We start from the raw sequence: 22,230 nt of genomic DNA, 5'->3' as shown, positions 1-22,230 counted from the left end.
CATTTGTTATGGCCAGTTCCATCCAGGTGTGTTGCATTTGTGATGGCCAGTTCCATCAGGACCAATCTGTGGGTATGTGCCGGTGACATATCTATACATTTGTATCGCACATTTCAATATTCATCTGTTTGTGGTGTTGTGTTCTACAGTATGGCCTGTCTGCTTGTATTTCAGCTGTTTATACATGTGTTTGTGTTTCTTTCAGCTTCACCCGCTGCTCCCTCATACACCTCCAGTTCACCTATTCTGCATATGACACAGTATCGCCTTGGAGGATTGTACCATTACCCATCCACCCCACACACACAGATTCCTCACACCCCATACATCACTGCTTTGGTTGTTGGCCCATGACATGGCCAGAGTAACACATTGAATACCCTACATGTGTCTGGTACCTGTATGTTTGTGTGGACTACCCTGCCATGTTTGCTTTCCACATGCTATACCTTACGCACATAGGTACACGCCCATACATCACTTTCATTACATGTTTAGTATACGCGGGTACTACCCGTTCGACTGTGACACATCCTGACTTCCGGATTTTGGCGGCCTGTTGTACTCATTGGTAGGATGCCACCTTTTCCTATGTCCAGGATGGGATATATTCCGTACACATATCTGACTGTAGTGGACAATGCCTCCCCACAGTCGACAGTAGGGTTGCCACCTTTTCAATTGGCCAAAGTGGGACATTTGTGGTACACACATCACATTTTACAGGCTGACACATACCCACGGTCAGTACACAGGATAGAACTTAGACTTTTTGCCTATATAAATGCTTATTCTTGTAGCAGTTCAGTTGCTTATTCTGTTTCTTATAACATTTATGTAATTTAGATACAGAAAACCTGTTTAATGCAACTATTACATAACGTATAGGGAATAATTTTATCCTATAATCTCAGGACATTTGCCATTGTTACAGGTTTTTGTCAGGACACAACTGCCCAAAGAGGGACTGTCGCTCACAAAGTGGGACAGGTGGTAATCCTAGTCGATGGTACGGATAATACTGTTCCTTTCAGCCTACATGTGTCCTTATTGTTGTGGCTGTTTGTATGCTCCTTCTGTTTCGTTTACATGCTTATTCTATTTCCTATCACATTTGGTATGTGAAATACGGACATACCTTTTGTATGTGACTATTACATGCCTTGTGGGATATAATTCAGACATACAGTCGCTAGATATCTACATTTCTCATGTATTTTGTTTTGGACACATCTGCCCAGCTGTGTACCGTCCCTCACATTATGGGTCAGCTGGTGACCCTCACCATTGGGCTGGATGTACCTATTGGTGGATCGCTAACATATGATGCATTTCACTTCCACTTGGTATGGCTATCTACACTGCATTGGACTACGGCCACATGGTCTTCCATGTCATTTGTTCGCGGGATAGGGACCCGTTATTCCCTACCGTGCATTTGTGTTTGCTTCGTCACTTTGTGTTCGCAGGTACTTTCTTGCATGCTTTGCATATGTTTCAGTATCCAGGGACACTGACATGGTTACTATCTTGCAACTTGTTATATGCAAGCGTTTTAGGTTGCACATCGACAGCTGCCATTTCCATGCCTCCGTGTGGCACTTCGATGCGTCCTATGCACTTGCGCTCCTTTCCTGTGCATGTGGCTGTGTCAGCAGTGCGCCTTCATTACTATGCATTTGGCGCTACTGCGCCATCTTCATGTCGCACGGTCGGCACAAGTCTAATGCCGGCCTTGCGCCAAGCTTCATGAATCCCAGGGGAAGTTTCCCCAAAGTAACTACTGCTAGGGTCACTGTTGCAGCTACTATGACAAACTGTCACTTAAAACAACAAAACATTCAATTACAGCACAAATAGAAAAAATTATATATATAACTTAGATAAGTTTATGGCTGTGGTGTAGAGGATACCATTGTCATCTCACAACAAAAGGCTCCCTGGTTTGATTCTCAGTTAGGGTGCCTTCTGTGCAGAGGCTGCATGTCATCCCTGTGCTCATGTGGGATTCCTCGGGGTGCTCCGGTTTCCTCCCACATTCCAAAGACATGCAGTAAGTGGATTGGACATTCTAAACTGGCCATAGGTGTGAGTGCGTGTTGTGAATGAACTACCATGTCAGGGCTAGCCATCTGGCAGTGTAAAACCTTGGCTCTAAATGATTGTCACTGTTGAAGTGACACCATGACCCCATGTGAAAAAAAGGGGTTGTGGATGGATAAGTTTATGGCTCAAACTTCGTGAACGCTAATATGTCAGAAGCATGATTACATTACCTATGAACCCAATTTTCTCTGTTTGTTTCTGCATGGCTTCATGTCTGCCTGATAAATTAAAAGGAGTTCACACCCAGTACAGTATATTCAGTAAGCTCTGTATGTGTGCCAAATGACACATACAACTTTTTATCCTACACTTAACCTACTATGTAAAAGTGTATAGTGAATACATATCTGATTTGTCTGGATGTAAACTAAATGAGCTTTCTTCTCACTCTAATTGATGTAATTAGCAGATGGCATAACATATAAGTATTTCAGTAGTTAAACAAATGGCTTTAAAGAATTTACAGAATTCTACAAGCTATACTTTTATTTAACCTGTGGCATACAGCCACATGTATTTTATATTGAACCACTAAATCCAAGCATCATTTCTTCATTTGCATCATAATCTAGTCATTGTCCCACTAACCCCTTTTCCATTTCAGCAAGCTTCCATAATGCTGTCCTAGCCTTTATTTGGTATAGACGTTTTCAGTATGTCCGTACTTTCTAGAGACCACATGACTTAAAAGAGTAACAGTATTAGGATCATTACTTGTTATACTCTCATCTAATGCAACTATATGACTTCCAAGTTATCCAAACGAGGGATACCAGTTTATGGAATGGGTTGATTGAACTATCAGACCCAAGCTGGCTCACTAGGAGTTCCACAAGTATCATTTCTTGGTCCTGTTATTTTTATGAGCTTTGCAAATGTTATGTTACTCCCCTGTTGTAAGTCTAAATAATTGTAGTATACCATAGACTCAGCCATTGTACTTACAGACAAATTATTTACTGTGGCTTTTCAATACAATCATGAATGGCCAGAGCCCATGGAACAGTATCTGAATATTAATAAAACAAAATCTATGTTTTTATTAATTTATTTATTTAATTAGTTATATTTACCTGAAAAAAAATTATCCCCCAATGGGCCGAGTCCACTCTCAAGGAGGACCCAAGGAGGAAAAACTACAGTGAGCTGTATGGCATCAAAAAGTATCCATGTTAGCGCATACTTATTTCTTAGAGAGAGAAAGTCACATCAGATATACCACAATGTCGCTACAGATTAGCTGCCAACTCAATGGTGCACTTCATGGTTAATAACAATCAGCACAAGGAGACCCCATTGTACTTCTGGGACCAGTAATTATGAGTCCCAGAATTACAGAGAAAAAAATAATAGCACTAAAGGAGAACAGTGAATGATGGCAGTCACTGTTCTTTAGCTGCTGTTCTCCTTAAAAGTTATTTTATGTAGGGAGCAAGCCCCTAGCCATGTACTCCCAAATGTGGAGCCTGTGGTAACCCCCACACCTCCACTATACCTATCAGAGTAGGGAATATTTGAGAAATAGCTATCTAAGAGACTATGTCCCCATTTTGCATATTCAGTTTTATTATTCCAAGACTTATACTTAAAAAGTCCCGTAATTTAAAACGGTTACCACACAACTGCAGCACACTATAGTTAATGTCAAAAATATATTTTTTTACCAGCTGATAAGTTCATATGTGGCAGATAAAGAGTGTGACTCAGCATACATCAGATAATATGTAGGCTACCAAGGTATGGATATTGGCAGCTCATTTTAATTCCTATGATAGGTATGAGACAAAGAAACCCATTTAAAGTACTGGAAGTTTCGCAAAGTTTAGTAGTACAAAACCAGAGGTAAAGGATGATGAAAGTAATCTTGGCTACTGCACAATGCTGATGTAAGGGTGAGCTCAGACAATGTTTTCTGGTGACCTTGAACTGTGTATGATAGGCCACCTGTTTAATGTGATAAGGTTAATCATTGTATAGGGCAGAGAGCACATGTCTAGACATCCTGGGAGTACTATCACCAGACTTACTGTAAGGTCTGGAAATATTTAGGAGGTATGTTATATGGCTGGAGTATCTATATGGAAATCTGTTAATGTAGAAGCTGAGATAGAAGTACATGACTAAAAAGGATTTGCCGGTGTGATATTTTGTTTTTCATGTCCATTCACCAGAGTTTTTCAGTGCTATACAGTGATTTGTATCTGCAAGTAATTCTTCCCACACAGCAGGGTATTCTCTTGCAAGTACCTTTTACTTTTTTGTATACTTTATCATTTAGTTCCCTTAGCACTATGGAGCCATGCAGGAGCTATCTTTGTACATTAATGATTTCATTACTTCATTTAGATTTTGTTGACAGGGTTAGTCCCTCAAGTCCAGAAGAGTCTTTTCGGGGGGTATCAGAGGTTGTATTTATACTGACTAGGGGGAATTTGGCCTGGATTCTGAGGAAATTTCCCTCCTCTTTTCAGTAACTGCTATGAGATCTTTTGCATCTGCCTAAGTGACTGCCAACTCAGGTAAATGGGACTTTGGTTTAACATCTCATTCAAAGGATTGCACATTCAGGAGTAAAACACCCCCTAATGGGGTACTGCAGGGTCATTATTGGAAAATGAATCCAAGTGCTAGGTCTGGGAATAGAATCCACATTCTTTGAATCGTCTAGCTTCTGAAGTTTAGCCCCTGACATTATAAGTGTAGGATGTATTGCAGGTGTGAGATGCCTCTTGAGCTCCCAGTTTCTGATAGATGGGCAAGATTGTTGCAGCAGCATGCTGTTTGCAGTTAAATGTAAAGACGTTCCATGTCATTATATTTTCAACTGACTGCCTCCTTAACAAGTCCAGGGTATGACAAAAACTGCTGTTGGTAGAATCTGGGCTACTGGTAGTAATTTGTTTACCAAAAGCATCATTTTGGTTTATTTTCACTTAGTATGAACCATCTAGTGAGTCTGTCAAAACTATTTTAAGAATCTTGGTCAATGAGCGTGACTCATTAGATACATACAGTATGGCAGAATTATTGTTGTACCACACTAATACATACTGTCCTTTATCTCTGTGAATAAGGGGGAAGCAAACCTCTCAACTGTCCAGATTTTCGTAGAATGTCCTGATTTTTGCATGATATTTTAGGTCAGTTTCTCATAAATTTTTCGGTTTTCTGCTAAATCACTGAGGATTAAATTAAGTTGAAGCCACTAAATAATAACACACATCTGACTTTCAGACTTCATAGCCTTCAGAAAATGCATGCCAATGCACAACCAATTATTCTAGCAACTTTCTAAGTTTATGAGTGATATTTAAAATTTGTCACTGATTTTGGGCCTTTTGCTCACCTCCCTCCCCCAATTTCTTTTTGGCTTTGTCCAGATTTCTTCTGCTTAAAGGTTGAGAGATATGGAGGAAAGCAAGAGACCAGCACCAAGAGGGACGGGACCAAGCTGACTGGTCCAGAATCTTTACAGTCCTGCTGACCAGAGAACCAATGAAAGTATTCATAGCTACGGAAGGGACTGGGTATCAGGACTATAAAGGCAGTACTTGCCAGAGCTGGTGTTATCTCAGAGATAGCAGTTCAAAAGTTTATTTTTCTTCACATAACAACATGGTAAAACCACAATCCTGTGACTTAAAGTAAATAACTAATTTATGGTTGGATCCTGAGGATCAACATATTAAAATAAATGGTAGAAATATTAGTTATTGACAAACGTAAGAGATCTTTACTTACTGCTTTAAGAAGCTGGGTTTGCCAAACTGACCTTAAGGAAGCTAAATATCTTGCTATAGCAGGAGAAAGACTGCTGTGCTATGAAACTATGTGTAGAACTGAGCAGTCTGGACCTGTAGTAAAAGCTGTATTGAATGTTGTTATAAAAAAATAGTATCAGCAGTAGACATACTTTGGTGAAGTATTTGTTTATGAGATAGGAATGGCCTCAAAAAGAGAAAATAGATGCAGTAAGGAAGTGGCCTAGACCAGGAACATAAAACAGTCTTTGGGTTAATTGGTTATAGTCAGAAGTTTGTACCCCACTTTGCTAGAGTAGCAATCCCTTTAACTGATTTAAAAAGGCTTCTACAAATAAAATGGGCAGTGATAGCAGATACTGCTTTGTAAGCCTTTAAAGTGAATAATATTCTAAGAGCCAGTGATAGTATCCAAAGTATTTAGTAAACCCTTTTTGGTGTATATAAATGCCTCAAAATTGGGGTTCTCGTGATGTCACAGCTGTGAGATGGAGAAGAGAAACAAAATACTCCAAAACTGAGAGGGAGTTTTAACAATAAAATGGGCCTTCTCTTCCCAAAATATTATCCATTGGACAGAGAATTCAAGATAGTAACTGAGCACGCCCCCTTTGCATGGCTTCACAAACAACAAGATGGTAAAACCGAGTTCTGTTGGTGAACTATACTACCTCAATCATTCATGGTTCTGTAAAAAAATTTGGCTCAAACCAATGCAATGTGTAAGGCCTCTAAATGGCTTCTAGGCCATTAATTGGGCATGAAACTGATGGTTTCTACCTGAGGGTATAAACTGTAGGATAATATGGAAATAAATATTGCAAATAGTGCTGTATTTGTATGTGAAGTGCCTAACTAGATCTGCTATCGTAAATAAAAGTGTTTCTTTAAGAACAGAGAGGATTTTTTTAATATTAGCCTGGGTTGTTATCCCTTTGGATGTTTCTTTAAGAGTAGAGAGAGAAAGTTTCTTTTTATTTACTAGAGCAGGTTTAGTTAATGAAATATTTAATACTGTATAAAAAGGAGGGATGAGGTAAACTCATTCAGACTATTATTTGCCCTTCTTGGAGGAAAATTTGATGTTCACAGCAGTAGCTCTGGAAGTGAGAGAGAACAAAGTGAATGAAAGCAAGTGCAATGGGGGGGTATTGTCCCCCTGCACCCCAACCCACACCCCCCCCGCTACCAGCTCCAAAATTTCATACTTTGTGAAAGAGAAAATCCCCGTTCTGACTGTACCAAGATCACACACAACAAGCTGCCAGCTTATTTCTAAAAAGTCAGAAGCAAATGCATGTGTTTTTCTTTTGGGATTGTAAACGTATCACATATAACACACACACACACACACACACACACACACACACACATATATATTAATAATATTAAATTATATTATATTATAGTATAGTATATTACATTATATATTGTAGTATTTTACTTCACTTCTCTAATTACTTGTTGGCTTTTTACCCTCCTTGTTTTTATGCATTTGTAATTTAATATGTTGTTTATTGTTACTTTCTTATCTTGATTGCATACCTGATGTCTTACTAATCTACTCAATGATTGTAGGATCATAGTATAATAAAAAATATAAGGCAGCTGAGCCCTATGGCCATTTACACCTTGTCAGTATCCCCAACGAGACAGTGCATCCTTTTTCAAAGAGCAACAGGCAGTCATATTAGTGGTGGATTTATGAATTCCCATCCAGTTGTCTAACTCATTTTTGAAAGAATAAAAAGGTGCTGCATTGCTTACTTTGGCACCTCTACATCTTGGAAAGAAAGAGACTTGATTTGTTTTCCCCATATTATGTATGTGTATATTGCACTTAAAGCTTCTCTTTCTCTCTCTGAAGCTCTGCTGAAAATGAGATCCTTCCAGTTGGGCATTCACTTTGCAATAAGTAAACAAGTAAGGAAGGAAGGAAGTAAATAAGTGAGTAAGCAAATATGCAGATAAATAAAGAAACAAATAAGTAAATACAATCTTATTGACTGATCAGAAGCCAGGTTGGTTCAGTGACTCTTCAAGTAGTCAGTTTAATATTTTTTTTCCAGTTGTCTAACTCATTTTTGAAAGAATAAAAAGGTGCTTCAGAGAGAGAAAGAGAAGCTTTAAGTGCAATATACACATACATAATATGGGGAAAACAAATCAAGTTTCTTTCTTTCCAATTTCTACTGTTCTCAAAAAAAAAAAAAATTTTATATACACTAATATGTATGTAATGATCTGAATGGAGTGTAGTTCTAGATATAATTAATGTCTGTTGCAATACGTAGATAGTATTATAGGTGTTCTATTTCTCTTGATCTAGACTAATAACTATCCATAGTAACCTAATATCTGTAAAAGGAACTCATAGCAAATCTTCAATTTTGTATAACCTATGTTTTAAATCTGTGGAGCTTTTCTCCCCGGGCCTCCACTGAAAATGGAAATTATCCAGCTGGACTAGCCCGGTCAACAAATGTAAAATAAAATAAAATAAAATTTTACCTTAAAAGTAAAGAAGTTTTCATGGTGTGAGCTGTCTCATTCAAGTCATGAGACAATTGCTGCTGCTGCTTTCAGGGTTGGATGGTTTTGCGTCCTGTGTTCCCCAGTGTGTGTGTGTGTGTGTGTGTGTGTGTGTGTGTGTGTGTGTGTGTGTGTGTGTGTGTGTGTGTGTGTGTGTGCGTGTGTGTGTGTGTGTGTGTGTGCGTGTGTGCGTGTGCGTGTGCGTGTGTGTGTGTGTGTGTGTGTGTGTGTGTGTGTGTGTGTGTGTGTGTGTGTCTGGGGGGGTGCACTAGGGAGGAGTGATCACCATGATCAGCAGTGGTTGTAGCCTAGCCTTCCCTCTTTAGAAAGAATACCAATCCCTGGGGTGCCTTGTCATTTCTGCCCCTTCCAACCCTCCACTGATGAGGAGGTGCACCTAATCCTTTATCCCCAGTGTGTAGGGGGACTCCTTATCTTTTTATTAAAGGATATACAATGTACAGTTAATTATGTCTGTAAAACCTAAGACTGTAGCTGAACTGAAGGAACACTAAGTAATCTTGGTTATATGCTTTACAGTAGTCACATGAAGCTGTATCTGTATTTCAGGAGGATCCATGTGGTGTATTCAGTACTGGCATTCTGTGAAACAGAAGGCAAACTGTTACATAGCAAAATGCTAGTGACAGCTCCTGGCAGGATGTAACAGCTTAGTAATTTGCATTTGTAAATAACAAAGGACAGAAAGGGTTGGCAACCATGTATCTCAAAGTTATGTAGCCTGTTTTATTCTGTATAACTCCATTAACTGAATTATTCAACCCTTAACATTTACTGTGTCCTATTCTTGGTTGGGAAGGGTATCAGGGCCTGTACTGGCACTCAATGGTCCTTAAGCAAAGAACTGACCCTTTTTGGTATGTACCTCACAAGACATCTACAACAACTGGAAAGACCACAGAAATACCTCACAAAGAGGATTACCAGCTCAAACAGATTCCCTACGCAGACCATTTCAAAAAACTATAGCTTTACTCTGTCGCATATCGCCTACTCAGAGACGATCTCTGCCTAACATACAAAGCTATGTCAAACCCAGAGCTGTTGGACATGCTCCATGTAAAGAAATCCCAATCCATCCAAGCTACACGCTCTAGGGACCTAAACCTTGTCACCACAATAAACAGAACATGCTGGAGGGATATATTCCTGTCTCAGAGACTTCCCATACTATGGAACAAACTACCTATCTATATCAAACAAAGCTCCTCATTAGCACTCTTCAAGAAAAATCTTGATGATTGGATGGGAGATAGGAAATTCACCCCGGGGATCACTTCTGTGGCTCTGCTTGACAGGAGCACAGGAAAATAATTTTCTTGGGTGGCAAAAGCCAGGGTACTGTTTGGCTAGGCTTATATAGGCCCTAGGGCCAATAGCCTAGTACCTACCTATAAACCTATGAACCTATGAACAGGACTCCAGTGTGTCAAAGGAGATGCATGCCATCATGCCACACAAACAATTATTGCAGTTGGAAATATCATCAGTTCACCTACAGCATACCTTCTGAGTATGACAACCAGATCATGCCGCACAAACAGTTATGTCAGACGGAAATATCATCAGTTCACCTACGGCATACCTTCTGAGTGTGAGAACCAAAACATCTGGCAAAAAACACAGATAAGGAGAGGATATATAGGCTCCACACAATGAAGCACCTAGCAAGGACTTGAACTCAATCTCCAACCACAGTGAAGAAGAAATAACCACTTCTGAGCCTGTAAGCAGCACTATTTATACACTATTTAGAAACTCATGCCCAAAGTCTCACATAAGTTCCCTGAAATGACTACCCCAACAGATGAAAAGTTATATTAGTGCTGGTGGGGATGGCCTGTTCTAATGGGCTGCATTCACTGTAAATAACTTGCAACTAAGAAATGGGTACAATCTTCCTCTGAAATCTGTACCTGTGCAGTTTGATTTGAGTTGCTATTGATTTGCATCCTTCCTCTTGGCAGAACTCCTCTTTCAAACGTTAATGCATCCCGTTCAAAATATCAAGCTCTTAAAAGTTTTGCAAGACAAGGATTCATCTGAGCACTGAAAATATGCGGTTTCATTGATATTCAGCATTACAAGTAATTTGAACCACAAAGAAGCACTGGTTTCTAGTTTTGCTTCACTTTAGTAATCAGAGGCACCCCTTTTCCCAACACATAGCATAATTTGAGTGATGAGTCAATGTATATGAAACTACAATATGCATTATACATGTATTTGTGCATGGCTGGTTGACATACTTAGCATAATTTTGATTAAACTGCTGTTTGTATGTTAAGATAATCATACTTTAAGTCACACAGATGAACTGTGTATGGAAGTGACCTAATTTGGTTTAATTTATATGTACATATAAATGTCCTTCTACATACTTATTCAAAATATTTATCTTGAAAACTTCATACAGCTTCAGCAGTTAATTTGAAATGGAGTAGTTTGGGTACAAATAAACCTCTGTTTCACAAAACATGCATTAAATATCATGCTCAGATAATGGAAGTGTGACGGTGCATAGAGATAATAGATGCAGGGTAAGCCACCAGAGTGATGACCTAAATTCTCTGTCTTTGTAATGTAGTATACGAAAGGCAGTTTTTGAGAGGCCTGTTTTCCACTTACCAGAGTAGAGCAGATTGAAGTAATAAGAACTGTCTATTTTCTGATAACTCATCAGAAACAACGCAATATTGTTGATTTTAGAACACACAATCATATACCTTAGTAATAAAAGACTGCAAGGGTTGAGTATGGTACAAGATGATTTAGTCGGTAGAAGCTTGTGTGATTAAGTTTATAATTACCTAATTAATATTATGTAACTGTTATATTAAATTTTATTTCTTGTTTAATTTTAGTAAATTCTGTTTTCTCTGAAATTATGTATGATACTAAATGCTGAAGGTAGAGCTAACAACCTGATCCTAAGAATGCATTTGTGACAAAATCATACTATGCTATGTAGATTACCATGAACCGGATAACTGTCCAGCAATGTGTGAGAATTATTACGAGAGGCACGGCATATTTCCTCTCATCCAATAATATAAACTGTATGGAAAGAGCAGTGTTGCGAATGTTAATACCATGCCTATTTTAGTCAGAGTTAAGCCCAAAAACTTCATCATATAGATGCATTTTGTGCCATTGATAAATACAATCTTAAATGCATTAGTCATTGATGGACTTGTGTAGCTAATCAATACCATCATAAAATATCAAAAACTTTTGAAATGATTAGTTATGTCAATTTTATTCTTGGCTCCATGCCAGGAATTCAGAAACAACTTGTATAATTCAGAAGTAATGTTATGAGCATGGCTTTGGTTTTCAAACCTGTTTTTTTTTTCAGTAGGGAGAAATTCCCCATGCCTATCATGAAATAAAATTCAACTTCTGTATCTGCTGACATGACATGATAATCACTGCTGAGGTTACTAACTGCCAACACAAAGGGAAATCATGACCACAGTTACCTATTTTGAACAAAGTAGGTTTTGATCAAGCGCTAGTTTTTCAGCATTTGACTACCATGCTGCTGACTAGGTATCTTTTATAATGTTCCCTTCAGGAATACGCCACATTTTGGAGTGTCAAGGCAAAGAAATATAAAAAATTAGCAGTTTCTGTGACAGTTTAGTTCAAATAAGGTTACAAACTGTTAAAAAACTTCACCCTGTAGGCCCAGGTTTGATTCTACCTGTCTTTAACCACATTCAGTATGAATCTGAATATATCAGCTCATCCCTAAAAAGGTATCTAATGAAATTATTCTTAAAAATGAAAAAGTACAACTAGACATCACTTTTTCAGTGCATGCCAGTATATGTCATTCTGTCCGTGACTCTATAATTTTTCTTCCTCTGTGACAGTCATTGTCATGCATTAGTCCATTCAGTTAAACAAACACAGAGGTATGCCTCATAATTAATTGGCAGAGTTTACCTCACAATAATATTTATCCTGGATAATCTGAACAAGAAATTGTTTACCTCTTTAAATATTTAATCACACTTCTAGTTTCAAAACTTGACAAAATGTCAACAAAAAATCCCTGCTAAATCAGCCTCAGTGACTGCATGCTCATTGCTACTAAGTACCTATTGCATCAGGTTTTAACTCATAGGCATTCAATTGCTTTTATATAAATCTCCAGGTTGCTTAAGTCAATCCAAACAGTATATTCAGCAAAATGTGTTACACTCCAGCTGGATTTTATTTTTCTGATTTCAGTGCTACTACAAACCATCACCAACTTGAAGCACACACACTACATTACTAACATTGCACAGAATGAATATCAGTTACATGCCCCTGCAGGAAGGAGTCCTAGATCCTGGAAAATAAATTTTGCAAAGACAGTTGTTTCCAGAATATTATTACATAATCAAGCTATACAGGACTAGGAGTTAGTATAACAGAGAATATAGTGTGGGATTAGACCTCCACTTCATGGGTATGCAGGAGGGTGTTAGGTCACCTTCAGACATTATTGTTTTGAAGTGTATTGTAATTCCTTTATAATGATAATCAATAGTAGGAGTATAGTTAAAAATTATAATTTTGTCTAGACAGAGCAAGCTAACCCATCACTGATGGTGATATAGGTTGTTCCTTTATTATTATTTATTTATTCCAGTTTGATGACCGGGGAGGTCCACTGGGCTCGGGGAGCCCATTTTCAGTGGAGGTCTGGGGAGAAAAGCTCCACAGTACAACGTCTACTTACATGATTAAATAATAAATTAAATAAATTTAAATTTAATTTAAATACATTTAAATACAAGTATATTAATAACAGAGGTAGCATTCCCTATTATTTAATTTTTGGAACATTTAAGAAAAAAGAGACATATCAGAAAACCTAATACCACTTTATGAACATCATAATGACAATGGCTGTGAAAAAGGTTTTCATAATGACTTTGCAAGTATGGAAGGAAGGAGTATGAAGTATAAACAGTTCTATTTAACTAGGAATGACTCTTTGTGTGTATCACAACAGTCAGATATTATTTACAGCCAGAGGGGAATTTATAAACAAGAACCCATGACTGACCTGTGTGTGTTGCTTATGGTTGTGGGAAAAGATTAGGAGGTCACAAACACACCCTATTATTATATGATAAGGGAATAAAGTCTTAGCAAAATGGTATTCACTCTTTCTACAAGAGCGTGTGGCTATCAGTGTGGTAGTATATATTAAAGAAGAAGAAGGTGTGGGACCCTCACCAGGGGAGTGCAACACTTTTAACTTTTGAAAAAAGTCATGGATTCCTATTTGCCAGCCTTTTGTTCATGACCATATGAGAAAAGAGTAGATTAGTCATGAGCAATAGACGCAGACCCTTTTAGAACAGGAGCACTGTGTGAACATGAATCTAAGTTATTTCTTAAAAGCTAAAGTAGTCAATATTTTAGTTGTGCTCCTTTGGGGAGGCATTCATCAACAAGTAATGTACCACATGGATGCAGTTTTACATGATTCATGGTCACTTGGAGGGTGTGGGCAATTCAAAGAAACAGACTGCGCATCAGAGCAACTACCTTTCTGATATGTAAATGAAGAGATTCGTTGGAGAGTTGTGATTCATAGTGGAAAATAAAAATGAAAAACTGCCAAGCTTTAAAACACTGTTTAAACAACATTTTAACCAGTTCTGGTTATACTCATCACAATGCTGATACTTTCACATCAACACACACTGCTCGTAACTAGCCTTTCATCTTCTTCCCTCTTAAGCTGAAATGCCACACTCCTTTTCACTCACTGCTCTATAATATTACTCTTCTTTCATACAGGCTTTTCTCCAATCACCTTTCTAATATAATATCTCTTCTCTCATATGCCCTTCTTTATATACCTTAGTTAAAACCCAGCCAGTTACCGACTCCTAAATGACAGACTCCTAATCAGGCCTAACACTTCTAGCAGATCTCATTCTGAAATCACTTTACTCTTGCTGCCACTGTCCACTTACATAAAACTCATCTCACTTCCGATAGCTAACTACTTAATAGTTACTCTTTCCTTCCCTTTCCTTTTTCAGGTCACCTCCAGTATTTTCTACTAACCTCCTATATGCAAATCTTTTTTTTTTTTTAGAAATCTTTTTATTAACAATTTTTAATAATGCAATACAAAATGGTAACAGACAATGCACAACCAAAACAATGTATATAGACTCATATACAACAAATAACTATTTACATATACACCTTATGTCCAGCAAAATAGATAAGTTAACAGTGATTAAGCTAGAAGGATATCAAATAAAGTATCCCAATATTCAGTAAAGTGTGTACTAAGTGTTTCAGTGTATTTCAGGTATTTGTGGGCAAGCACATATTTGGTAGCACGTTGTTTAAATTCATCCCAAGTGAGTAGAGATCTATCCTTTCAGTTAAGGGTGATATGAAGTTTGATAAGATAAAAGAGTGTTATTAAAATACAAGTCTGAAGTTTGGATAATCCTGTAGAGGGGGATATGCAATATTGCGAATTTCCAGGAAGGACACTGCAATTCTAATGTAACATTTTTAAAATGCAGCTGTAGACTAATGCTTTACTGAAAAATGCATCTATACTACCTAAACCTCACATTTTCAGGCTTAGCTCAGGTGGAGACATGTCACATATAGAGCAGCAGCTTGCAAAGTTTAAAAAAAAAAATCACACACATTGTTGCTAATAGAAAAGAAAATTAAAATTATCAAATGTTTTTGCAGGTAAACTTTTGAAATGTTGAAACCCACTACAGCGCACCCCAAACTGTGCAGACTCAATGGCTGAAAGATCAGACTTCTACACACCAAGCCCAAGATGACATTTTTCAGAATATTCCCTTTTTAGCAAGGTATGGTGACCTCAGAGTTGGTATATATAAGTTTGGGGGGTGTTGTGGCTTGCCCCCCTCAACACATGGAGGATGAAGAGGGGGCTTGCTCCCTAATCTACAAAAAATAAATTTTAAGGTGGAGACATTTTTGAGAGTCACTCTTCTCTAGATTTTCAGTCTTTTTTTTAGCTTTTCAACACTCGGCATTTCAAGTGCCAACATTCCCATAGGGAGCCATTTTTGCAAAGTACAGAAATGTTCAACATTTTAACGCAGAAAATTTTCTAAGGCACCTGTCATAAGATAACCAAGGAAAATGTTTTACAATTAAGATCCACATACAGAGTACTAATATGGGTCTACTTCAAAACACTGAATTACTATAACATCGAACCACAAAAAATTGAGACCATAACATTGAAAGTTCAGAACACTGAAAAGTTCATAGGTTCATAGGTTCATACTAGGCTATCTGCCCGAGGGCATTTACAAGCCTAGCCCATAGTTTTGTGGCTTACGCCACCCCTTTAGTATGGGGAACTATACCCATTATTTTGCTGTGCCTCTGTCGAGCAGTGACACTGAGGTAATCCCTGGGTATATCTCGCATCTCCCATCCATTGGTCAAGATTTCTCTTGAACAAGGCCAGCGAGGTGCTCTGCCTCACATGTACCGGGATTTTGTTCCACAGCATAGGGAGTCTTTGGGTGATGAATCTATCCCTCCAGCACGTCCTATTGATAGCCGTGTCGAGGTTTAAGTCTCCGCCCGGCCTTGTGGCTCTGATGGATCTAGATTTTTGAGGTGAAGCATATTCATCAAATCTGGGTTTGACATGGCCTTGTATGTTAGGCAAAGGTCACCTCTGAGCAAGCGGTAAGTGACTGAATAGAGCTGGAGTTCTTTCAGTCGGGCAGCATAGGACAGATTTTTGAGACCTTTTATCCTTTTGGTGAGGAACTTTTGTGGCCTCTCCAGCTGCTGCAAGTGTCGGGTCAGATACATTCCGAATGGGGCATTGTACTCAATCATTGGTCTGATGAGTGATGAGTAAAGGGAGACAATGACCTCCCTTGATCTAGATGAGAATCCCTTCATGACAAGGTCTTCCTAACTACTTTAGCTACATGGGTGTCGAATGACAGACTACTATCAACCTGGGTCCCCAGGTCCCTGATAACTTCTTCTGTGCTCAGTGGATTGCCACCTATTTGGTAGCTAGGGGTAACCTTGTTTTTCCCAAAGGGTATGACTATGCATTTTTTGGCATTTAACTTTAGGCCGTGGCTCTGGCACCAGTTAGCCATTTCTGTGAGACCCTTCTGAAGGATATCTGTGTCAGATGTGTTTTCTACTATGGCGCCCAGTTTGCAGTCATCTGCAAACTTTGTCAGCCATAACCCTCCTGTGTTTGCTTGTACTTCGGAAAAGTAGATGCCAAACAAGAGTGGGCCCAGGACTGAGCCCTGTGGGACACCACTTGTGACAGGCTTTGAGTCTGACATGGCGCCAGCAACCCTGACCCTGTGGGTTCTGTCACTCAGCCAGTTTGCAACCCATCTTGTGATGTATGGGTTAACATTTAAGCTGATGAGTTTTTCAATGATACCCGAGTGGGGTATTGTATCAAGGCCTTAGCCAGATCGAGGTAGGCTGTATGGACTGCCTTTCCTCATCAATGGCTTTGGTGACTGTTTCAAAAAGTCAACCAAGTTTAAAAGGCATGATCTGCCTTTGACAAAGCCAAACTGGGTTGGATCCAAAGTCTGCAAATTCCTATGTCTTTATTTATGAGGTCCATTATGATCCTCTCCATGGCTTTGCAGATAAGGCTTGTCAAGCTAATGGGCGGTAATTTCCAGGGTCTGTGGAGGCACGCCTTTGTGAAGTGGGACCACAGTTGCAGTGCCACTCCTGGACGTATCCAGAGGTAAGACTTTGATTAAACAGTTGTCCTAGCTGTGGGTTTAATTCCTCATTGAGTTAAGTGGAGCACACAGCCGGGGACACCATGAGGTCCCAGGGATGCTGGGTTTTTTGCTTTGCTGAGAGCAGTTCTCCCTTGGGTGCTGGAGATGTTTGGGGGCTGCACCTTTGGTATAGATATCTCTCCTTTAGGGGAGGGGGGGAGAAGTTTGCACTGAACCTGTCAGCCAGTATGTTGGCAATGTCTGTAGGATCAGTAATCTTCACATCATTTTCAACTAGTTCTGAGCATATCTGGGAGTTTCCTCCTAGGTTTCTAACATAGCTAAAGAAGGCCTTATGATTGTCTTTTGAGTCTTTAGCTATTTTTCTCTCGAAATTTGCTTTGGATGATTTTATGAGAGCTCTTAGTTTTGTACTTATAGTGATCAAGGGTGTCTTACCTTTTAAGGATTTTGCTCTATCTTGTAGTAGCTTCCTCCTTTTGTTGTAGAGTTTGTTTATGGCTGGGGTCCACCAGACTGGACGCTTGCCTTTGGTACAAAGAGTCTTTGTTTTGCTTGGGATTGCCTTATCCATGCAGTCCTGCAGATGCTGGTAGAAGGCATTTGTAAGTGATTCAGCTGCTTGAGTATTGTTTTCCGCCGGCTCGGGGGCCTGAAAGGAGACCACACTAGTCTTTAGAAGTGTGAAGTCAGCTTTTGAGAAGTTCTTTACTGTGGTCTTTTTTATTTCAGGTGGGGGTGGGATGAGGACCTCCAGCGAGATTAGTTTGTGATCTGATCTCACCAGTGAGGGGTATACTTCCGGTGTTGAACATTGTGCTCCCATGTTCGTGATGATGAGATCAAGTATGTTATCTCCTCTTGTGGGGATGGTGACTAGTTGTTCCATGGCATTTGAGTTTATGAATTCCAGGAACTTTTGGGCTAGGGTGTTTGGGCTTGTTAGAGCATCAGAATTACGTAACAATGAAAATTTAAATCATTGAGTCTTATATCACTGAAAGTGTTACATGGTTATGATATAAAGTGCTAATTTTGTGGTATCACTTTAAGAAGTTGTAGTATGGAGTAAACAAGCATGGCTGATGGTATGTTTAGCGGTATAAGAGAAATTGTCAGGTTGTATAGTAAAAGTTTATCAGATAATTGTTAAGCATTATTGTATTTGAGTGATGGATTTATTAGTTTGAAAGAAGTCATGTTAGTGTTGTGGAAAGTGATGGGATAAGTGAGTAGGGGAGTAAGTTTTTATTTTGGCAGTATGTATGTGTTGTCAGGAAAAAAGAGGTGCATGATTGAGATATTATTTGCATATTCTGTATGCAGATTGCAATACAGTGGGGAATGGGAAATTTACCTTGTCATTACTGCAGTGCAATCTTGGAGTTGGTATATTTAATTTTCAGGGGATGTGGGGGTGCAGAGGGGCTTGAAACAAGTGTGTTTCTTGGTTTAGTTTTGTTTGAGGTGGAAGGAGTATTACTAATGTGTGAACCACCAATCACTGTTTCTGCCCCACCCCTGTGTCCATTTCCTTCTCTTCCACAACCTGTAAAGCACAGTCTTCCATCTAACTACCTTACAATCACAAACAGCACCTCTCATCATCCACCACACCCACCCCATCCCAAGCAGATCTCTCACTCATGACCAGACCCAACCAAACCATGCCCAAACCACCCACACCGACATACATACACCTCTTACTATTGCTCCTAGGTGTATCCACTATCTTCTATCACCAACCACCAAAAACAAGTTAATTTTATCCACATACCAAGAAAAACTACTTCCACTGACATTATTACAACACACCCTTTTACTCAACTAGTCCCATATCACTACCAAACCTTCTTCATTCACCACTATGCACACAGATTACAGCCATCACACTACCAGTCCCAAACAACTATAAAGAACTTTAAGACCCTAAACAAACTACTCAAACTCTATTTTTACCTCAGTACCCAACTCATTAGCTGCAGTGATATACACCCAAACCCAGGCTCACAAAATCTAGGAGCCCCAACCCTCAACCTGAATGAGACCCTACTCCACCGAGATAAATCCACACTCCTCATTTTAAATTTAAATGTCAGAAGTATACTAAACAAAGTCCACGACCTTCATGCACTACTCTCTTTTTATCAACCTGAGATAGTCATACTAACAGAGACTTGGCTTAAACCAGGCAACCACAACAATTAAATCACTCCACCATTTTACAATATAATTTGTAGTGATAGAATAGGTAAAAAAAGAGGAGGGGTTGCTATAGTGTATAAATCTCACCTCATCCTTGAGAAAGTAGACATAACAACCCCTGACCTCGATAAAGTTGAACTCACTCTAACAAAACTAAAACTTAATGATAGTAAACACATTAACATTATAGGATGCTACATCCCTCCAGGCAACAATATCCCCATTACAGAAAAACTCCTAGAATGGATATCTAACTCCCTCCCCCAGGCTGACTGGCAAAACTGTTCCAGTCATTACCAACTCTCCCATATTAACCTACATGGCCTAACCCAACTCATCACTTCCCCCACAAGAACAGACAAGAGAACCAAACACCAATCCACTCTAGATTGGATACTCGTATCCCACCCATCACTGATATCCCTAGCAGGGTGTCTACCAGACACCCTGAATGACCACCAAGCCACATTCTTACTCAGATCAAAATCAGCACAACTGACCCAAATATCTACATGCCTAATTGGAAACAAAAAACACTTTAACAACTACAACTTTATAAATGACCTAGAAATGTGCAACTGGACCCCCCTAAAAAACCTTCCTCTTGATGAAGCTGTACTATATTTCAATACTACCCTCTTAAACACCCTTAACCATCATGCCCCCTCCAGAACAACAAGAATTAAAACTAAATATGTCCCCCTGGTTAACCCTAGGCAAAAAATCCCTCCTCAAAAAAAGAAACAAGGCCTTGACCAACTACCTCAGCAGTAAATCCCAGTTGGACAAACAAATATATGTTGAACTACGTAACAAAGCCAAAAATCTCACCAAAACAGACAAAACATCTTACTACCAAAAGTTACAGGATAAGTGCAGGAACAACCCACAAAATTTTGGGCAGCAATTAACTCTATTCTACAGCCAGGTAAAACAACTACCCCAACCCCAAAAATAGATAACAACCATTAAGACATCCCCACTCAATTTAATAAATACTTTATAGAAACCATCCAGACCCTTGCAAACAACCAGCCCTATGACAACATCCCCACCCCTGCAAATCCACCCCCCCCCCAACTAACAATTGCCCCAAGTTCAGCTTCCACCCAGAACCAACCAAATCCATTGAAAAACTACTCTGCAAGCTCAAACCAATGTCTCTAGCTGCAGATAAATTACCCACTGAATACCTCCACCTGGTTGCAGAAACCATATCATATCCTGTCTCCATCCTAATTAACAGATCCATCTCCGAGTGTATAGTACCCAAGCTATGGAAAATATCACATATCATCCCTCTACATAAAGGGGGAACCTCCCTGAAATTCAGTAACTACTGCCCTATAGCCATACTACCCCCTTTATCTAAAAGTTTAGAGAGCGTAGTACACAAGCAACTAATGAAATATCTCCTAAAAAATAATCTAATAGCAACACGACAACATGGCTTTAGACCCTTCCATAGCACCACAACCGCACTAACAGAATTCACCAGCATTGTCAATACTCACAGAAACAACGGACTCCTTGTATCTGCCACCTTTCTTGACTTGCCCTAAGCAATCGATATGGTTAACCACAATAAACTCCTTCTTTCACTAGCAACTCTAAACCTTACTAACCCTGCCATCTCCTGGTTCAAAAACTACCTAAAGGGAAGGAAACAAGCTGTTATGTGGCAAAACCAACTCTCCACCTCCCTAACAGTGTCCCTAGGAGTACCCCAAGGCTCCATCCTGGGGCCACTTCTTTTTACCCTCCTCACCAATCAGCTCCCAAACAGTATTCCTAAAGCCTCAATAGTGGAATATACAGATGATACCACCATAATATGCGCAGCCAAATCAATTGACATCCTTCACTCAGCACAAGAATGCTTTTCCCTAGCAGAAACTTGGATTACAAACCAAAGGCTCATTCTGAACCCAAGTAAAACAAAGCTAGTACTCTTTAGCTCCCACAGAGCCACACCTCCCACTGATTCTTTCTTCATCTCCTCCTTTAACAAGACTAAAATCACCCCCACAAATCATACCAAACTCTTACGGGTTGAAATAGATAATCACCTTAGATTTGACCTACATATTTCTATAGCCATAAAAAACTTGGCCTACTGTATTGCAATAAAAAACTCCTCACTGACCACTCCAAAACTACAATAACGAGGACTCACCTACTATCCACCTTACTTTATGCCTCCTCCGTGCTTACAAATCTCCGCAAATCTGACCCAAACAAACTTGATAGTTGTTATAATAAGATAGCCAAATTTGCTACAACCTCTCCCATCAAAACACATCACTGTGAATGCCTAAAAAAACTGAATTGGCTAGAACTACCACTAGTACTTCAACTCAATCAACTATCACTGGCCCACAAAATAATACATAACTCTGAAAACACCCCAGCTCTACAAAATCTTTTGCAACCCTATACAAACACCAGGCCCTTGAGGTCTAGCACACAAAACCTCCTCAAAGTAACCAAATATAACAATAAAGCTGGAAAGTCTGTCTACAGCCACTGTATAGCAAAAACCTGGAACTCCCTTCCTGCCCACATAACTGACATCAAATCCCCATCACAGTTCAAGAAACTTGTTAAAACTCACTTTTTGAATAATCGACTGTGCTCCTGTATCCCCCCTGGCTAATGTCTCATTAGAACACTTCACCTTACTTAAGTAGCTTTGCTAAGCCAACTGATCATAGTACTGTACCCACTTAGGACTGTTAATCTACTGCTCATCCCACCCCTCCAGGAGTTAGGGAAAACTATCACAGCAATGTTGTGCTTTCCATAAGCAACTAAAACCAGGAGAAAAC

Source organism: Protopterus annectens, chromosome 11.part0, assembly GCF_019279795.1.
Source record: "Protopterus annectens isolate FY-2018-M chromosome 11.part0, PAN1.0, whole genome shotgun sequence".
Classification (NCBI taxonomy): domain Eukaryota; kingdom Metazoa; phylum Chordata; order Ceratodontiformes; family Protopteridae; genus Protopterus; species Protopterus annectens.
Note: the sequence above shows the minus strand (reverse complement) of the source record.